At 39.2% G+C, this 17,270-nt stretch overlaps 1 long non-coding RNA gene across 1 annotated transcript; it reads right to left on the minus strand.

Annotated features, from left to right (window-relative positions):
• Nucleotides 1-326: 326 nt before the first annotated feature.
• Nucleotides 327-2,668, minus strand: LOC119733647. The gene is made up of 2 exons (XR_005271955.1): nucleotides 2,448-2,668; nucleotides 327-1,384 (listed from the first exon to the last, which is right to left on the minus strand). It is a non-coding gene; the product is annotated as an uncharacterized LOC119733647 (long non-coding RNA).
• Between the last annotated feature and the right edge of the window lie 14,602 nt (nucleotides 2,669-17,270).

The raw sequence follows: 17,270 nt of genomic DNA on the forward strand, positions 1-17,270 counted from the left end.
TCGGGTTTTGAATTGACCCGATCCGACCTGATCCGCAAATTTTCAAACACAAAACTGACCAACCCAATTGAAATGACGGACAAACTGACCCGACCAAACACAAAGTTGGTTTTTGGTTGGGTCGGTTACAGTTTCGAGTCGGGTCAGCACAACAGTTCTGTCCAGAACCCTTCCAAGAAGCAAAAGTAACCAGCAAGGTTGCTGAAATCTATGGCCACATGACATCACACAGCATATATAGAGATTGCCGCATTCCCCCCAGAGATAGTAGAGGCTGCAGCCAATCATTGCATGTGGCACAAGCAAAGGCAGACTCCAATTGAATATTAGATTTAAAAACTGGCAGGGTAATATTTATTTTTTACTTTATTTCATTATTTAAGTTGGCGGCCAATTTAGTGAAATCCTTTGGTCTCCCATTGGTCACAGTACACCTAAAAAAGCAATCCACATACAATGTACACGTAAAAGTCTCATCTGTTTTAAAGTATGGAAAAGAAGGCCAACTTAAAACTTGTTATTAGTAGCCTATTGACTTACTTTTAAAAAAACGCCGATAAAAATATCTAATGTAATAATAGCATTTTAGTAGTGTCAACAAATAGTTGATTTTCAGTGAAAGTTAATATCCAGTTGTATTTCAATTCATAATTGTGGCACTTGGGAGTGTCGTTCGCAGTAGTCCTGGAAGAATTCTTACCAATGTATACAAATTAGCCTAGGTCACAATTCTGCCCTTATGTACAAAATCACAATGATAATGCAAGCATGGATCCAGCCCATTCAAAGTGGCAACAATGTTGTCATTAATGCAGTTTCAGTAGAGACATGACCATATTGCCTACTGTTTATGGTTCATGTACGAGTCAGTTTTGCGATGGCCATGCACGAGAAATCAGAATGTAAATATGATTTTCCAAAAAACAAAATTGTACTGCACATGTGCAGAGGTGATCCAGTCAATGGCCATAAATGTGCATTAACATGTAAACATGTCCGATATTATTGGAGCGAGAACCAGTCCATCGCGAGTGATCATGTGTGACGTGTGAATCCTGAGCTTAAATTCCAGAGTGATTCCTTGGCAAGCAGACAACAGAAGTTCTCAATGTGTCGGATCAAGGCGGTGCACGGTTTGTTCAAATCTAGCAGTGCACATGGCATCACACAGTTTTGCACACATTCAGTTACCAAAAATACACCCAACACATGCTCATGTCTGTGTAATCCTGATCCGCCATGCACAAACGTGGGATGAAAGATTCACTTCCACTGGACGCTACGGCTCATCACGAGGAGTCAACGGCTCATCACACCACCATCTCACCAGAGCTCCAGAAGATACGAGAAACCCTCTTGTCAGGAGAATGATACTGCAAACTTCCTGAAAAATCATAACAAAATGTTTTTTTTCTTCAGAAAACAGGATCACATGTACAATTGCTTTTATTAGGGGGTGGGGTGGGGGTGGGGCATGGGAGAAATGTAGCCATACATTCAAAGTTCTACATGTACCGCCAACACTAAAGCAGTGGTGCATGTCACATGTACATGATGTATCATGACACCATTACTTTATCGGGGGGGGGGGTGCACACTGCACAATAAGGCCTGTGCGAAGTCTAATAAAAAAAAGTGGCTGAAAAATTTGGGAAGGTTGGTGATCTAGAAAAAAGAGATCCATTTGTATGGTACAGGATCACACAGAAACAAAACACCTCAATTTAGAATTGCCAATTTTTTCATGTCCCCATGAAGCTGAGGCACTAATGTGTTTACATGAAAATGGATTTGGCATTTGGCTAAGCATTACTGAACAAATATGCAAAGCCTGAAATAAATTCAACGTCAGACATGCCAGAATAAGTTCTGCGAACACGAAAGGTGGCATGTACAATTAAAAAAGATTTAGTCCGACATGTTAACTACTTTCATCCTGTTCATGTCAGAATCAAATTGTTATGAAATGTTCATTTTTTTTAGGGGGGGGGGGGCATTTTTCTCTCTCTGTTGTCATGACCGGTTCGTATTGTTTTTATTGATTTTATACTGAATCGTGCCAATAGCATTTTTTTTTACCTTCCAATTAAGGCCTAGTTGATCATGTTGATGTATTTATGTATGGAAATCTTTCCCATGTATAACAAAGTTGTAGCACAATACACGACATGTCATGTCATGTACATGTGCATCACGCCAATGGAGGATCTTCGTCCACACATGCACGAACCTAGGTACGGGTTAGATCCGCACGCGTGCCCGTACAAATACATGAACACGCAAACGGTCGAGTTGTCTCTAAACCATCAAGCGCTTGGGCTATGCGTGATACACACGCGCGTACCATGTACGCTTTACAACCAACTCGACCGTTTGGCATTCCGCGCACACACGAAAATATGTCACTTTTTGCACCTGAATATCAACAAATCTACCGCTGGCCTTACCTTCAAACCGGACACATATGCAGCACGTATCTCCAAAACAAAGTTGATGTGGACCTTACATCGGGGAAAACCTCTTGTTTGGAGAAAAACACCTTTTAATGTGACAAATTTGTCACATGACCGCACACCGCGATAATCAGTTCGGTCGAACACCAGTTTTGACGGACGCCGTTTTCAGTAATTTAATATTCATGAGCTGATATTCATATATGGAAATGAGGGGAAAATAACAATCTTTTGAATAAGAAACATTTTGAACTTTGACTGATTAATCTACCAATGACATTCCAAATATTCCCAGATATAAATATTCATGATACGAAACTCGCTTGGCCCGACCCACGAAGAGTGTCGGTGACGTCATTTTACGGAGATTTTCGATTGGCGCGATTAGAACGACAGAGGGCGCCATTATTTTGCGCTGGAACAGCCGTGAGGTATAGCACATCCATTTGGTGAAAGTCGTTTGATGTTTCAAACTCTTGCGATGTACTCGTAGGCCTGGGTACATACGCAGAACCCGGTAGATAAATTTGCCAAATTGCTTGTTTTTTTAAGCCAATCTATTTTATCGGTTTCATCGTTTTAGACGTTTATAATAATATGTCTGGCGTTGCTATGATGATAGGAGGCGCGATCGTCAACGCCTTAGCTTTTACTGGTTCAAACGTTTGACAATTGGCTCAACAGCTCGACGACTCGAAACATGGCTTTCCCCCTGCATAGAAAAAGAAAACGTGTCTAAACTAAGAACTGGGGCTGAAGATGCTAACGCGGGCGCCAACAACGGTAAAGATCAAGCTATCGCGGATGCCTATGGTAACAGATATTGTATTCTCCACAGCGATTTTACAATCCAAAAATAACCAAAACATCGGTGACTGTAGAAGGTAAACCCAATTAACTCTACAGTCAAAGCATGTTTCAGTATCAACACTGGAATGAAATTAGCAAGTTCTTTGGAGACAGCGATACCGAAAACGGGCGCGGAGTGGCAAAAGACTTAAATTTGACGGGTTTTGACCTCGGAGACAAGTACGGTCTGTGGCTTGATTTTAGAAGTAACGATGACAATTCCGCTCACGGATCCGGTAGGAAACTCGGAGACGGAGGAGGCATAAACATACGTATTTCTGGTCATGGATGCTCAATTGAACTTGGAAGACGGGAATTTTAAATCTCTGTTAAGTTAAAATGACAGCATTGCGCTGTAATCGTCGGCAAAACAAAACGTGTAAATCCAAATGGATTTTGGATCTGTTAGAGTCAGACTTTAAAAACGTATTTGAAGTGATAGTCATTATTTGCCCTACCATATTTAAAAATAAAACAATATGACGCTCAACGAAACGATCGACATTTACAGGAAAATATTTGAAGGTGTTGATACGCTGTTTATCGTGGACGATTGCTCTTCGGATCAAGAGAAAATATCGTAAACAGCCGTGCGCGCTAAGCAAAATGGCGTTTAGTGGAAGACACGTCAATCACAGCTGTTGGTTATTAACTCAAAAGTACAACAGCGTTTTAAAAGATTATAGACAAAACACGGCTTGGTTGGCTTTATTTTACTGCAAGGATAAAACATCGTTTGATCAAGCATTAGACGAAAATGACGTCGTACCCATTGAAGAACGAGATCATATAAAACGACGTTTGAGAGATGTGAAATATAGCAAATTAGTAGTATACACCGAACCTCCAGTTAGTTACGAGCTATTGGAGTAGGTAAATAACCTAGCTGTTTAACTAAAATAACCTAGCTGCTTAACTTAAATAACCTAGCTGCTTAACTAAAATAACCTAGCTGCTTAACTAAAATAACCTAGCTGAGTAGCAACCTATTCAACATGCTACACAAGCAATACAATTTGCTGATCAACAAACGTCAACAAAATACATTTTGCTGTTAGAAAATGATAGCAATATTCGAGTATTTGCAGTTTTTAGCTACTATCATCATATCGCTTATTTTATCGTTTTACACCTACGAATACCATCGCTTTTGTAACAAAGTTGCAAAAGCTAAAACAAAATTAAATTCGTTTCTAATTAAATGGAGGACCTAAAACCTGCTTTAACGAACGAACAAGAACACAACGCAGAACATAAAGATCGTTTGTGCGGTGTCGTAGCAGCCGGAAACTCTAGAAAGTACTTGGGAAAAGAATACACCGTTAAACATATCGAAGCTCTTGACAGCAAAGAACTCGAAAAGCTGTATCATCTGTACGAAATTAAATTTGGAAATGAAATTGTTAAAACCGTTGGTAAATACACTTTAAGTCAATTTTCACGAGTGTTATCTGTTGTTACACTCGTACAAGTACGGAACTTTAATATCACCCCTAGTTGCTACGATTATCACAACAAAACATTTGAAATTTAATAAACCTTAAATAATAAATGGAAGATCAGAAAGCAGCAACAGCAACGCCTGCAGCTCAGCCAACCGATAAAAACAACGTCATCACCGACGGTAACGAGAGTGACCAAGACTAAAAATTCAGCAAATTCAGCAGGGTAAAGCTTTAGGCGGACAGGCTAAATACCCCCTGTTCACTTACCGGGAGCCGCTTTCAATTGAGCCCCTCTTTTATCGGCTCCCGCTTGAAAAGAAAGCGGGTGACCTGTTTCTACAAACCGTCCCACGGTTGGCACTCCCGGCTCCCGCTACAAATAACCATTTTTATAACAATGAATCCTGCGGTTTCGTACCCATCAGTGGCGGCTTCTACTCACCGACCGCAAAGACCGGGCACATCGCTAATCCTCTGCAGAGAGCTATTGTTCAATATAATTGGTGTCTACTACAGCATTCATGGCATGTAATGTACACGCATAGAGAAAAGTTCTTTCTCTATGGTACATGTAGGCCTATTATTCAAGTTCTATTGAATGAGCTTTCGTATTGACGATGCCACACTTTATGGTGCACATTTCGTATGGAGCTATTGGGACATACTAGCTACGTAGAAAAAGCCGCGCACTTGTAATTGGTGTCGTCATCAATACGACGGCCTATTGACATAATGCTCTTTCGCTTTTTTTCCAGGTGTCTTTGGAAGGAATGCAAGTCTAAAACCACGAAAGCCACGGCGCAAAAATGTTCTTCACTTGCTCAGAATAACTGACAGTAGTTGTTTTTAAAATGTCTGTAACTGTACACGAATTTTGTTCCAACTATTAGCTAAAGGGAACGTACGAAATGGGAGGGAATAAAAACGAAGGAAAAAAATGCGAAAGGATGAGACCGATGCAAGGATCCATTTGACGAGTTTGTACAGAAACGGCTGAGGGGAGATGTGTTTAAAGTTTTAAAAATATTTCCCTTTTTTCAAAATATTTTCTTTTTATTATTTAAGTTCATTGGGTCCTTGTAAAGAATATCTTAAGAAACACGCGAATCCCTCTCCCCTTATATTATTTTCAACTTAACCCAATTTATAACTTTGACTCCTTACTCTTAACTCTCACGGAGCAATATGAATTAAAATGAACCCCCAAAAAGACGAACCAAAAATGAAAGAACGACAAAAGACAAGTAAAACAAATCATTCATTGATTTATTCATTCTCATCAACAAGTTTCAAAAGGCAAAAAAGAGAAGCGGATGCTAGATATTCTGATCACCCTGTAGACACTTGTTCAATTTTACGTCAATACCTAATGAGAAAAAGCGGAAAAGAAGTGTTAAGGAAAGATGGCGAAAGTTATAATAACAGTTTGTTTTGTAATAAAAAAAACCCAACTGGTCAACGAGGTGAACTGGCCAGGGATTTAGTAAGGGCAGTAAACATTCCACAAAGGATCACTTATCCTGTAATTGATCTTTTGTCTGCCTTAAACATACAAGCCCCGCTGCAAACCGTCACCATGCACGGCTGTACCGTGTGCGTTCATGCGTGGACCGTCTCCCGCTTTGGCTTGAAGGGTCCCACACTTCCTCAATAACAATACCGTCCCACGGTAATTGAACAGGGGGTATTTAGCCCGCCCGCCTTAGCCGAGCACAATAGACAGATGAAATTAAAATTAGCAAAAATGAACGTAACATCGGACGAAGCTACGAGCTCACCAGACTACAACTCTTGGGTCATGTGGGGTGCTATAGCGTCGATAATAGGAGTGGGGTTGCTGTTACTAAGAAGTAAGTCAACTGCGCCGGTAGAACAGCCAGTGCCGGTAGTCACGCAACCCACTACACCCAGCGCCCCCAAAACGCTAGACATGGAATAAACCAGCAATTTAAAAATTGTTATATTAAAAACGATGAGTAACTTTGACACCAACGGAATAGCAAATACGATTTATCACGGAGCCGTCATATCGGGTCTTTCGATGAGACGCCATGGTAGGAAATAAACTACTCAAAATGAAAGCGCCGGACTTAGACAAACTTAACGTAGAGGATGCGGTTAAATTGACGGGTATTAAGTGGAGCTCTGGCCACGCAAAATTGGTTGGTGGCCCAGGGTATACTACCGGGCAGTATAATGAAAACGGCATAATTTAAATAGGCGTATTAAATAAATGGCTTAAGGAGGATTTGACTTTAACCATACCACCGAACGCGTTGAGTAAGTCTGTGTCATGGTTGGCCGAACTTGTGTCTCTCGTCTGTTTAAAAGACTTGTTTTGATCTATGCCAAACAACAAACAGGTATCGGTAAATGCTCTGTGGTTATAACTGTTGTCTAGAGCGTTAAATGCGTCATCTTCCGGTAAAGGAGCGGCAAAGTCGTACAGGATCTTTCTAACCGTAAAATATAAATGAAAGTTAAAGATGGCCCAAACGTACATGTTGCTCGCGTTTAAAAGATCGAATCCAATACCGCAGCCCGTAGTAGCGCAGTAGATCGCAAAATTTATCGATTTTGATAAAACGACATGGGGTGTGATTTCCAACGATCTACATCCTCGTCCGTCTCAACGTGAGGCAATTTATTGTCCGAGGTTAAGTCGGGAAACAAGGTTAAAAACCCGTTGGTATTATTAACTATGACCTCCAGTTCACTGGGTCTAGTGCTGCTTAAACACTTTGCTTGGGGTGCAGCTTGATGCTTAAGCTCGTTTGCCTTGGCTACATTTGATTTACTTGTTTCGTTACCTGAACAGCTATCGATTGTATCTGCTTTTTTCACACAATAAAAGCAGCCATTATTTTAGTTTCAGTTTTAATATAAAAAGACTTTTAAATAAATGCATTCGTTTCACTTGTTTCAAAATGAGCAGACGTTTAAATTAGAAGAGGTCGTAGATAATTTAAACGGTCAATAATCTGTACGCGTAAAAAGGGTGTTGTTTAACGCCGGATATTTTAATATTTCCAGCGCCACAGAGATTGATTGGTTTACGCAAATAGATGGGAGACCCGCGTTTACCACAGATAAACCTCCCCCCGTACCCTCGGAGTTTCTTTCAGATGTACACATAAGAACGCCGGATAGAGATTTTATAGAGCGATTGTTACCCGATATACCCTGCCACTTTTTATTTAACGATGAAAATGTTTTTCAACAAACTATAAACGATCTTATATAAGCGTACGAAGCCGATAGACTAGAATCCGTTTTAGAATCAAACAAAAGAAAAAGAGCTATTATAGCTGAACGGCGAGGGTTGATTTTAGCCGCTATGTCTTCAGAAATACCAAAACTTAATTAGAACTTAATACGCTTCAATCTTTGATAAGAATATTATTTGTTAGAGAAAGAAAAATCTTTGAAGGTGAGGAATTGGCTTCAAGGTTTATTGAAGGAGAAATGGGTGCGAGCGAGTTGAGAGATAGTAGAGAAGCAGGGGTGATTATAAAAGGAAGTCTTATCGTGACGGGTGATGGTTTAGATTTTATTCCTCTGAGTCATTTAGAGCCGTTACCACTCTGAAGTATCGGTTCGGTCATCATACCACCGGAGGTGGTACGACGTCGATTGGTTCGATTTCATTTTAAATTCTATACCCGGGGTAAGTTTTCGAATATTTAGAGAATCTAAAAAGGTGACGTTGGTGATAACCGACGTAAATCTCAAATTGCGCTTGAACAGAGAAGTATCTCGATTACTCAATTTACCCAAAGGACGACTGGTACCCAAAGTGGTGTATACGGGGTCTTACGACGTTAATCCGTTTAAATTTTTGTTTATTTGCTGCCCGCAATTAAGTACGAGTGAAAACTTTTTTAATGGTCGTCCTTCTGACATCTTAAAAATCGTACCCGTGGCTACGCAAGAAACCCGATATTGATAGAGCCGAGGGATTTAAAAATCTTAAAAACGGTATAATCGACAAACTGACATTTTTTTATCAGTGGTTAAAAAGGACAGGTATTCAACAATAAGGGTGAGGGTATCATTATCGAGTTGGAGATCTTTCAATCTTAAAATCTTTTTATATTAAAAACATGAGTGTAGATGGTAAGGCGTTATACCCCGATATTTACTCCGATTAAATAGTAACGAAGAAACAAAAGTATACAGACTTAAAACGATTGAAGAGATTCGATCTTTAATCTTGAAAGAGAGAGACCACCGAGAGCGCACTTATAAAAAAATAAAGAGAATGATCGACAGTATTAATTACGTAGAGCTAGGATTAGAAGGGTTGGGGGCTATAGCGGGGGCTGTCAGTATTCCCGCTCTCTTGCGTGTTATATCAGCACCCGTTTGATTGGTGCTAGAAGGAACGTTTAAAGGCGCTTTTGGTGTAGATATTCTGCTTAGCGATTATCCGCCAAGCTGAAAAAGCACAACCAGATTAAAATATTAGCAGACTCCAAACTTAATACGATTGAAGAATACGTGTCTCAAGCCATCAACGACGGATATATATCGCACGAAGAGTTTATATTGATTACGAGAGAGCTCGCAAAATTTAACGAGCTTAAGCAGAAAATTAGAAAAAAGACCAGCACAAAGCTTCAACAAATTAAAAACGATACAGACTTTGAAAAAGAAGTTAAAAAACGGGTGGACGAATGGTTGGCAAAGGAAACAAATCTCTTATAGAAAAACTTACAATTTCAAATTCTCGGTAAATAAACATTATGAAGGCGATCCGCCAAGTTATGCCTCTATTTTACCTCTTCATTTTCATTTCAGAAACAATTATTTCCACATGAATAAGCACTTTAGAAAACAAAACAATTGTTACATGAAAACTACTAAGTGGACGCATTACACAAGAAGCCGAAGCTTATAAACGGAATGCCTTAAACACACAAAAAAATAAATATATAAACAATACTGAAAAAGGAAGACTAAATTCAAAAGACAAAACACAACAAAACAAAACAATGAAACAGACAAACAAACGGAGTGGACTTATAAACTTAATAAACTTTACAGACGGACATACGAAACATACTTGTGATACAACGACACAGTTTATAAAATGGATGATGCAAGCAAAAGAAAGCACAATTAAAGCGAACGGTATGAATGTAGAAAAACCAAAAAAGACAAAGCAAACTATGTTATATACTGGGAGATAAGATGGTTCTTGAAAGTGGTTTTAAATCAGCCAACAGAGGACTGCGATTTCATAGACTGACTGAGTCCATTGCATAGATGAGGTCCATGAAAACGAAGAGTGTTCATTACGTAAAATGTGCGTGCAAGAGGGATGTAGTAGTTATTATGTGATCTAGTATGGTATTGATGAATATCGTTAATTGAGGTGTCACCCTCGGCCCCGCCTTTATTGTAGTGGTCATCGTATCTTTTTAGTGCTTTATTAAATTGATTTTGAGTCACTTTAAATAAATCTCTTACTCGTTCTTCGTCTAATCCAACTACATTATAAAAACACGATGCTATTAACGACCGTTTAACACATCCGTTTCCCCTCAATGTTTTGTAATTAACGAGCTCGTTATATTTATTGATTGTTTCTAGGACGTCTTCTGAGTCTTGCTCTGGACACACAGAAAAAACAAAGTTTCTCCACAGTTTTTCTTTTATTTCTTTTTAAAATTGACCAATTGATACGATCTTCTTGCGCATTTTCTGCCGAAAAATCTGAGACTATTTCACCGCACGTTTCACAAACTAAAAAAACATTCTTGATGATTATATGGTGATCGCATTGATCTGTTTTATCAGATAGCTCGAGGTTTGTTTATTAAAAATGATTTGTTTTTTTAAATAAAGTTTTTAATCATAACAAACCTCCCTATCCCTTTAATAAAGAGATAGTAAGAGCCTGATCTGGTGCCTAGACAGAGGGAGATATGGGGTTTGTCGCCGTACCTCCCACTTATAATATAACACCTCGGAGAGAGAAGAGACATATTTGGGGAGCTAGAGGGGGGAGAATATTTGGGGAAGGGAGATATATTTGGGGAAGGAAGATCATTGCGAGGGGGCGGGGCTAAGTGGGGAGAGGGAGGGGAGAGGGAGGGGAGAGGGCGGAGGAGGGGCGGGGAGGGAGATTATAGGGGTGGGGAAGGGGGGCGGGGAAGGGGTAAACTCTGGTACCCTCCCATATCATACTACTGCATTTGAGGCTTTTGTAAATTCAAATGAAATAGTTGCCCCCTTAATATAGTTTGTACCTACCAGACAGTACACACACAACACCAGCTGGCACCACCACCAGCTTGCACTACCACCAAAGCGCTTCAAAAAAGTCATTAACAAAAGAGGGTTTTCATCTTCAATTACCTATTTTTTACAATTTCTAGATTATCAGGCAGAAATATTTCAATACATATAGCCTATAATAAAATTTACTTTCACCGTTTGCTGTATGGCAAATTTAGTTGATTTAAATCATGTTGATTCAAATCACTGATTTAAATTGCGATATAAAATCAAATGATTTTTTTTCTTTTAATCACTGATTTAAATCGCTTTTTGAGATTTTTTAAAAAATTTTAAAAATCAATTAAAACTATGGAATCAACTGATACTACCAAATAACACACTATAAAATTATTGTTATACATGTAGGCATTAACTAAATATTTAACAAAAAAATTAAGACACCTAAATCACATACACCCGATTGTGAATAAAAACTCAGCTTGAATTTCAATTGGGTGCTGTTTCCTGCCAAACATAATTGTCTGCATTGACAAATGACAATCTGCTCGAACAGAAATAATGTAACTGACTCAAGTTGAATATATAGACTGTGGACTGGTCCTGTTATGCACTGGGGATACAGTGTGGGAAAGTAAACTAGGCTCCATAGACATGTACAGTACTGATAACTTGATTTCAATCCACCAAGTCAAGAGCTAACTTACTAATAGACAACAATACAGTAGCCTACCCTTCAATTAACACTAACTGGGTGGACTACATTGGATGAATGTGTTTTCTTTGTACAGAAGCATAAACTACATGTACATTAATTTGTATTAGTTTAATAAAGACTAGCTAAAGGCTTCCTATAGAATTGATACGACTATATGGGCTGTGTATCTTGCAATAGTTTAAGGGCCCCAGGGCAGTGGCGTAGCCAGGCTCTTCCGGGGGGGGGGGGGCTAGAGGAGGGCAAGATTTCCCACAAGGGGGCAGTTCCCCCCTCAACTACACACGGTTGTAGTCAAGCTCTTCGGGGGGGGGGGGGGAGTTGCCCACTCCCCCTTGCCCCCCCCCCCCCCCTCCCCCCGGCTACGCCACTGCCCCAGGGGCCTCTAGGCTTTATGACTTCGACTTCAAAGTTAATGTCACGCTAGTACATGACGTGGTTGGATATAGCTATTTGTTGGAAGATTAAGACAACTTTTAAGACCAATCACAAATGACGATTTAAACAATTATTTACTTTGTCTTCTAATCATGTGTTGCTTTCATGTAATTTTTGGGACTTTGGATGCGAGACAGTTGCAATTTAGAAAATTCCTTCATGGTGTACATCCCCAACAGCTTGATAGGTAGCATTATGTGGGTGAGGGTGAGGGTGAGGACCCCCCAAAAGCCTTTCCAAGCGATTACCGAGGTGTAGCTCCCTGGCACACACACCCAATACCAGTGTTGTAGGTCTCGAGACCGGTCTCGGTCTCGAGACCGGTCTCGAGACCACTTTTTGCTGGTCTCGGTCTCGGTCTCGGTTGCTGTGGTCTCGGTCTTGGTCTCGGTACCGCGGTCCCCTTTGGTCTCGATATTTTGGTTGGTCTCGGGTCGAGACCGGCAATTTGTAGCATAATTTCCAGCTTTTATAATCGATAACTTCGTTCACTCCGTTCAGTATAGTACCGGACCGTATACCGTGGTACAAAACATTGCTAGCCCGTAGATAATGTTGTCAATCTTGTTAACGAAACATTTTATATCGCCGTTGGTTCGAACTGCACGTTGGAAAGTCTCCAATGTACCAGCATACCAGGCAGTCGTGCAGCTAACGAGGGGAATCATTGGACACCGGTGTCGTGTGTACAATACGTGCACGTTGGCGACTTTTTACAACGTGCAGTCTGCACCAGAAAATAGAATAACGACTCATCAACGCCGTCATCAACGTGAACTACATGCAGCGCGCCGCGATGTGCAGCATGTAAACTATGTACGCACGGGTTGGTTACAGGTTACAGCATCGTAAAACTTTCATCATGTCGAGCAAATCTGCTGTGATAAAGTTCGGTTACAGAGACCATAAAGAATATGCAGATGCTAAAGCAGGGAACAGGAAACACTCTGCTGTGTGCATTTTCTGTCCTGGGACCACACGCATATCTGAAAGGTGTGGAACAAGTTCGGCATTTACTCGACATTTGAGTCGGGCGCATAAGGCAAAGTAAGTTATTTAATACGTAGTATAGTAAATAAAAAGGCCCCCCATTTTCGGATCGGGGATTGTGTAGTTTAGCCCACTCCTTTGGGCGTATTTAGTTGTATTTTTTTTAATTCTTAAACATCGGGGTGCTCCAAATTAGCGACCCCACACAATCTGGGACAGTATTTTGTAGAATAAGTAAATTTTCCTACCTGAGTTTCAGCATGCAATGAATTCAGACATTAATTGTGAGCCTAGAGTGTTTTCTGGCTGCTCATTTGAAGTAGGGCCTACCCCATTATTCCTCAAATAGCAAAATCCCGCTCAGAAAAAAAAAAATCCCAGTCTATATTTCATGACGGACATTTTAAAAACATAATTCGATATTTTCTAGCTCCCATTTTTTTAAATCAAGTTTACAAATCTTGGTAAAAGTTAAGTCTTTTTATTATTTTAAAAAAGGCCCAACGTAAAATAAAAAAATTGCATTTCTGTTTGTAGTAATAGCTGAAACCAAGGGGTGACTGTTTAGGATCCAAGTTCCAAGAACAGATGAAACATCCACCTGTACCGTTGTACTTTGTCAAGTTGTAACATATTGCAAAAAAATAAGTACATGAACACATTTTGGCTCTTCTGGGTTAGAGTTTCTTCATCAAATTTACATTTTATAGTACATGTAGTTAACAAATACTTTTTAAAAATATTTTAAAATATTGGCAACGAAATATGGAGTTGTTTCCATTGTTTTACATTGATTTTGCCAACAATAACAAATTATGTTGTCATGTTGTAATTTAAGGTATGAAGCATACATGAAGAGCTCCCACATGACGCAAGCAGGGACTGCTAATGATTCCCAACTTCGAATCACTTCATTCACATCACCATCGACATCATCAGCTCAAGGAGATGTTCACAGTGTTCAGCTGTACAGCTTGAAACACCCAAGGCAGAAAGCCATCTCTGAAGCTCTGATCAAAGATCTCATCGTTGGATGCTGTCTTCCAATTTCTCTTGTTGAGAACCAATATTTCAGGGACTTTATGAGAGTACTCGAACCAAGGTATAAAGTTTGTTGCCAAAAAATTGGAAAGAATTCCAGATGTATAAAACAGACGTCACTAATTTTTTTGTGCAATGACCAACATGTACCAGCTATCAGAAAGCGATAACATGTCGTAAAAAGTCAAATTTAAATATTGCAGCATTTAGTGGGAAATTTTTTTTTTTGTCAGACCAGTCTCATAGGGTTTGTACGCAGGGTGTCAAGTGACGTCTGTTTATGGAATTCTTTCCAAAACATTGTCAGGCATTCTCAGTTTATATTCCCTGTGGTCATGGAAGGAAACATTTTCAAGTCATACATGTTGACCTATATTGTATTGCTCCCAAAATAAAAGGTGTTGTCATATCAAATTATAATATTTTACTTGCTATTGCATTAGACTTAAATGCTTATTGGGTAAAAGTATTTTCCACATTTCTAGTTCTTTTGAATGCTTGAAAATTGAAAAAAAAAACAATTATTGAATTTTACAGATTTGCGCCCTTGGCTCGGTCCAGTTTGACCAGCGTCCTCATACCAAAGTACGTTGCGCAGGTGCAGAAGGAGATAAAGGACATCCTGGACAAGCAGGAATTCCTGTCACTAACAGCAGACATTTGGTCAGATAGGACCATGAGATCATTCCTGGGAGTGACTGGACACACCTGCATCACTTGTCACACAACGCGTAGCTGTATGAAGCGTGTCCATGTACATGTACATGCGTCACTGGCAGGCTTTGCATGTGCACGGCATGTTGCACAACCTCGTGCTACAAAGGGCGAAATCCAATTGATGGAACGGCAGCATGGAAGTTGCGTACGGCGTCTAGTTCACCGCCGTTGTGTCAACAACTCCGAAGTTTTTGCAGACAGATCTTGATCAAAATCTCAAAGTCTGCGGCAGATTTAGGCATTTTTACTTCTCCTGAAGGTGCTATATGGTTTTAATTTTATCCTCGTCGCCAATTGTTATGTCTGTGCCCATGATTTGTCTTGACAGTGTGGATGCAATATGGCAAAGTCCATTTTTAGATGTCTGATATAGGAGAATTGTCAAAGTTCCTCTCACTGTGATGTACACTTTGGGTTTTTTTTAGTCCCCTTAGGTCATTATATAGATAACCCTGTACAGTATCTGACCTCAGAGGTTTATGTGTATTGTAACCCCCCTGGATATAGAGTGAATATCCTGTAGACCCTTCTAGTGGGACCATGTGCTCCCAAACTCAGTTTACAGACCGATAGAGGAGAGGAAATCCCCAGTCAGACTCTCCAGCCCTTTTGTATTTTTACCCTGAATGCCGGGTCTCCTGTAGACTTGGTAAGTGTTGCCACACTTTCTTATTTTTTTTTTTTGATTTCATTAAATGTTGTATAATTATTATTATAAGTTTGGGGATTTTAGCCACTTTGTAAAGAGATCAAAGTGCTAAGTTTCTTTTAAGATTTGTACAGATTTCATCATTTCTTAGCATAAAAAATTGTTTTGTTTAAGTCTTTGGGAAGAGCAAAGTTTGTGTCATTTCAGAGTACTGGTTGAATAGCCCATATGTTCAATCATTATTTTTTTGTGAAAACATGCAGAAGTTTCCAGTTTCTTCCACTACGACTCGAGTGCTCCACTTGATTTTGAATAAGATACGTTATAGAACATCTAAATTGCATCTTGTGAAAGAGGAATTTGTGAAAGCTTGTACAAATTACCACTTTTGTCTTTTAATGATGAGGCACGCTCAAATGCTATTGTTTTTGTAGGAGAGCAGCATTTGCCTTTGACTAAGAATATACTTTTCTAGGATAGGTGGTTCTCACTGTTGCAAATCATGCAGAAAACAAAGATTTGTCAATTAGTATTGTTACCTGGTTTTCAATACGTTTGGAAGGCATTCAGCACACTTAATGCATTAACTTTTTTTTATTGTTTGCCAAAGAAATTGATAGGCAACCTAGATTTGATCCCAGTTCATTATTCGTTCTTACTTTGACCAACTTGACTGCCCACCTATTTATACATACATGGTTTACTGTTTGAGAAATGGAATGACTGGTGACCGCCCTAGTACATGTGGTCATGCTGACTTTTTTTTTTTTTTTAAAGTTGATTGAGCTTAGAGGGTACAGAAAGAAATGCAACTGTGCCATGTGCTCTGTCAAGTCTTCTGCCTCATTAGATATTCGTCCACGTACATGCTCCTTTAAAACAGCATTGCAGTAAACAGTCCGAGTGTGCAATGTGCCACATGTGAAACTTATTTGCATTCATTATGTATATAAACGTTATCCTCTGATGTTTATTATCTTTCATCCATTGTGTTTTACTATTATTTTACCCTTGTGATTCTTAATTGGAATATTCTTTAATTTTTTTTTTAAGTTTAATTTGTATTAGGATGTTAAAGCTGGAGTGCTTTTGCTTAGTAACTTTCCTTAAATCACTGCTGTGGGCCTTTTTTTGGGTTCTTTTTGATTTTGCTTTCCTTTTTCTTTTGCTTTTTGCTAGGTAATTTCCATTAGTTTGGTTCTTTCTCTTTGGTTCCTACCCACTAGGTATGGGCAAGTTGAAGTGATCTTTTAGTGATTTTTTTAATTCTTATACTCTAACGTCTTGTAAAACAGTCTTTTGTTGAAAAAAGATTTAATTGTTTTGTGTTAATTTTTGTTGTTGAAATTTGTGACCTACTCTGCAAAAAGGGCTTTATGTTGAAATATTATGTTGCAATATCTTTTTCAATATTTATTGATTAAATTCAACATTTCTGGTTATGGCCATTGAAAGATGTGTTAAATACTCTTTTTCAAAAATTACTTGGAGGATTTTCAACCTCTCTAGAATGGCCCAGTACGCGTAACCGCATACAGCAACTTAAGTACCTTTTTTGCATAGCGGGTCACATTTTAACTCACACTGGCAGTCTTTTTTATTTTTAGAGTTACTTTGCGACTCCTCCCTCAAAGGTTTTTTTTTTTTTTTTTTTTTTTTTTTTTTTACTTTCGTCAAGCAAGTCCCAACATTCTTGAGGCCTTTTTTATTATTTTTGTCTGGTTTTGATC

Source organism: Patiria miniata, unplaced genomic scaffold (genome assembly GCF_015706575.1).
Source record: "Patiria miniata isolate m_02_andy unplaced genomic scaffold, ASM1570657v1 HiC_scaffold_26, whole genome shotgun sequence".
Lineage (NCBI taxonomy): Eukaryota > Metazoa > Echinodermata > Asteroidea > Valvatida > Asterinidae > Patiria > Patiria miniata.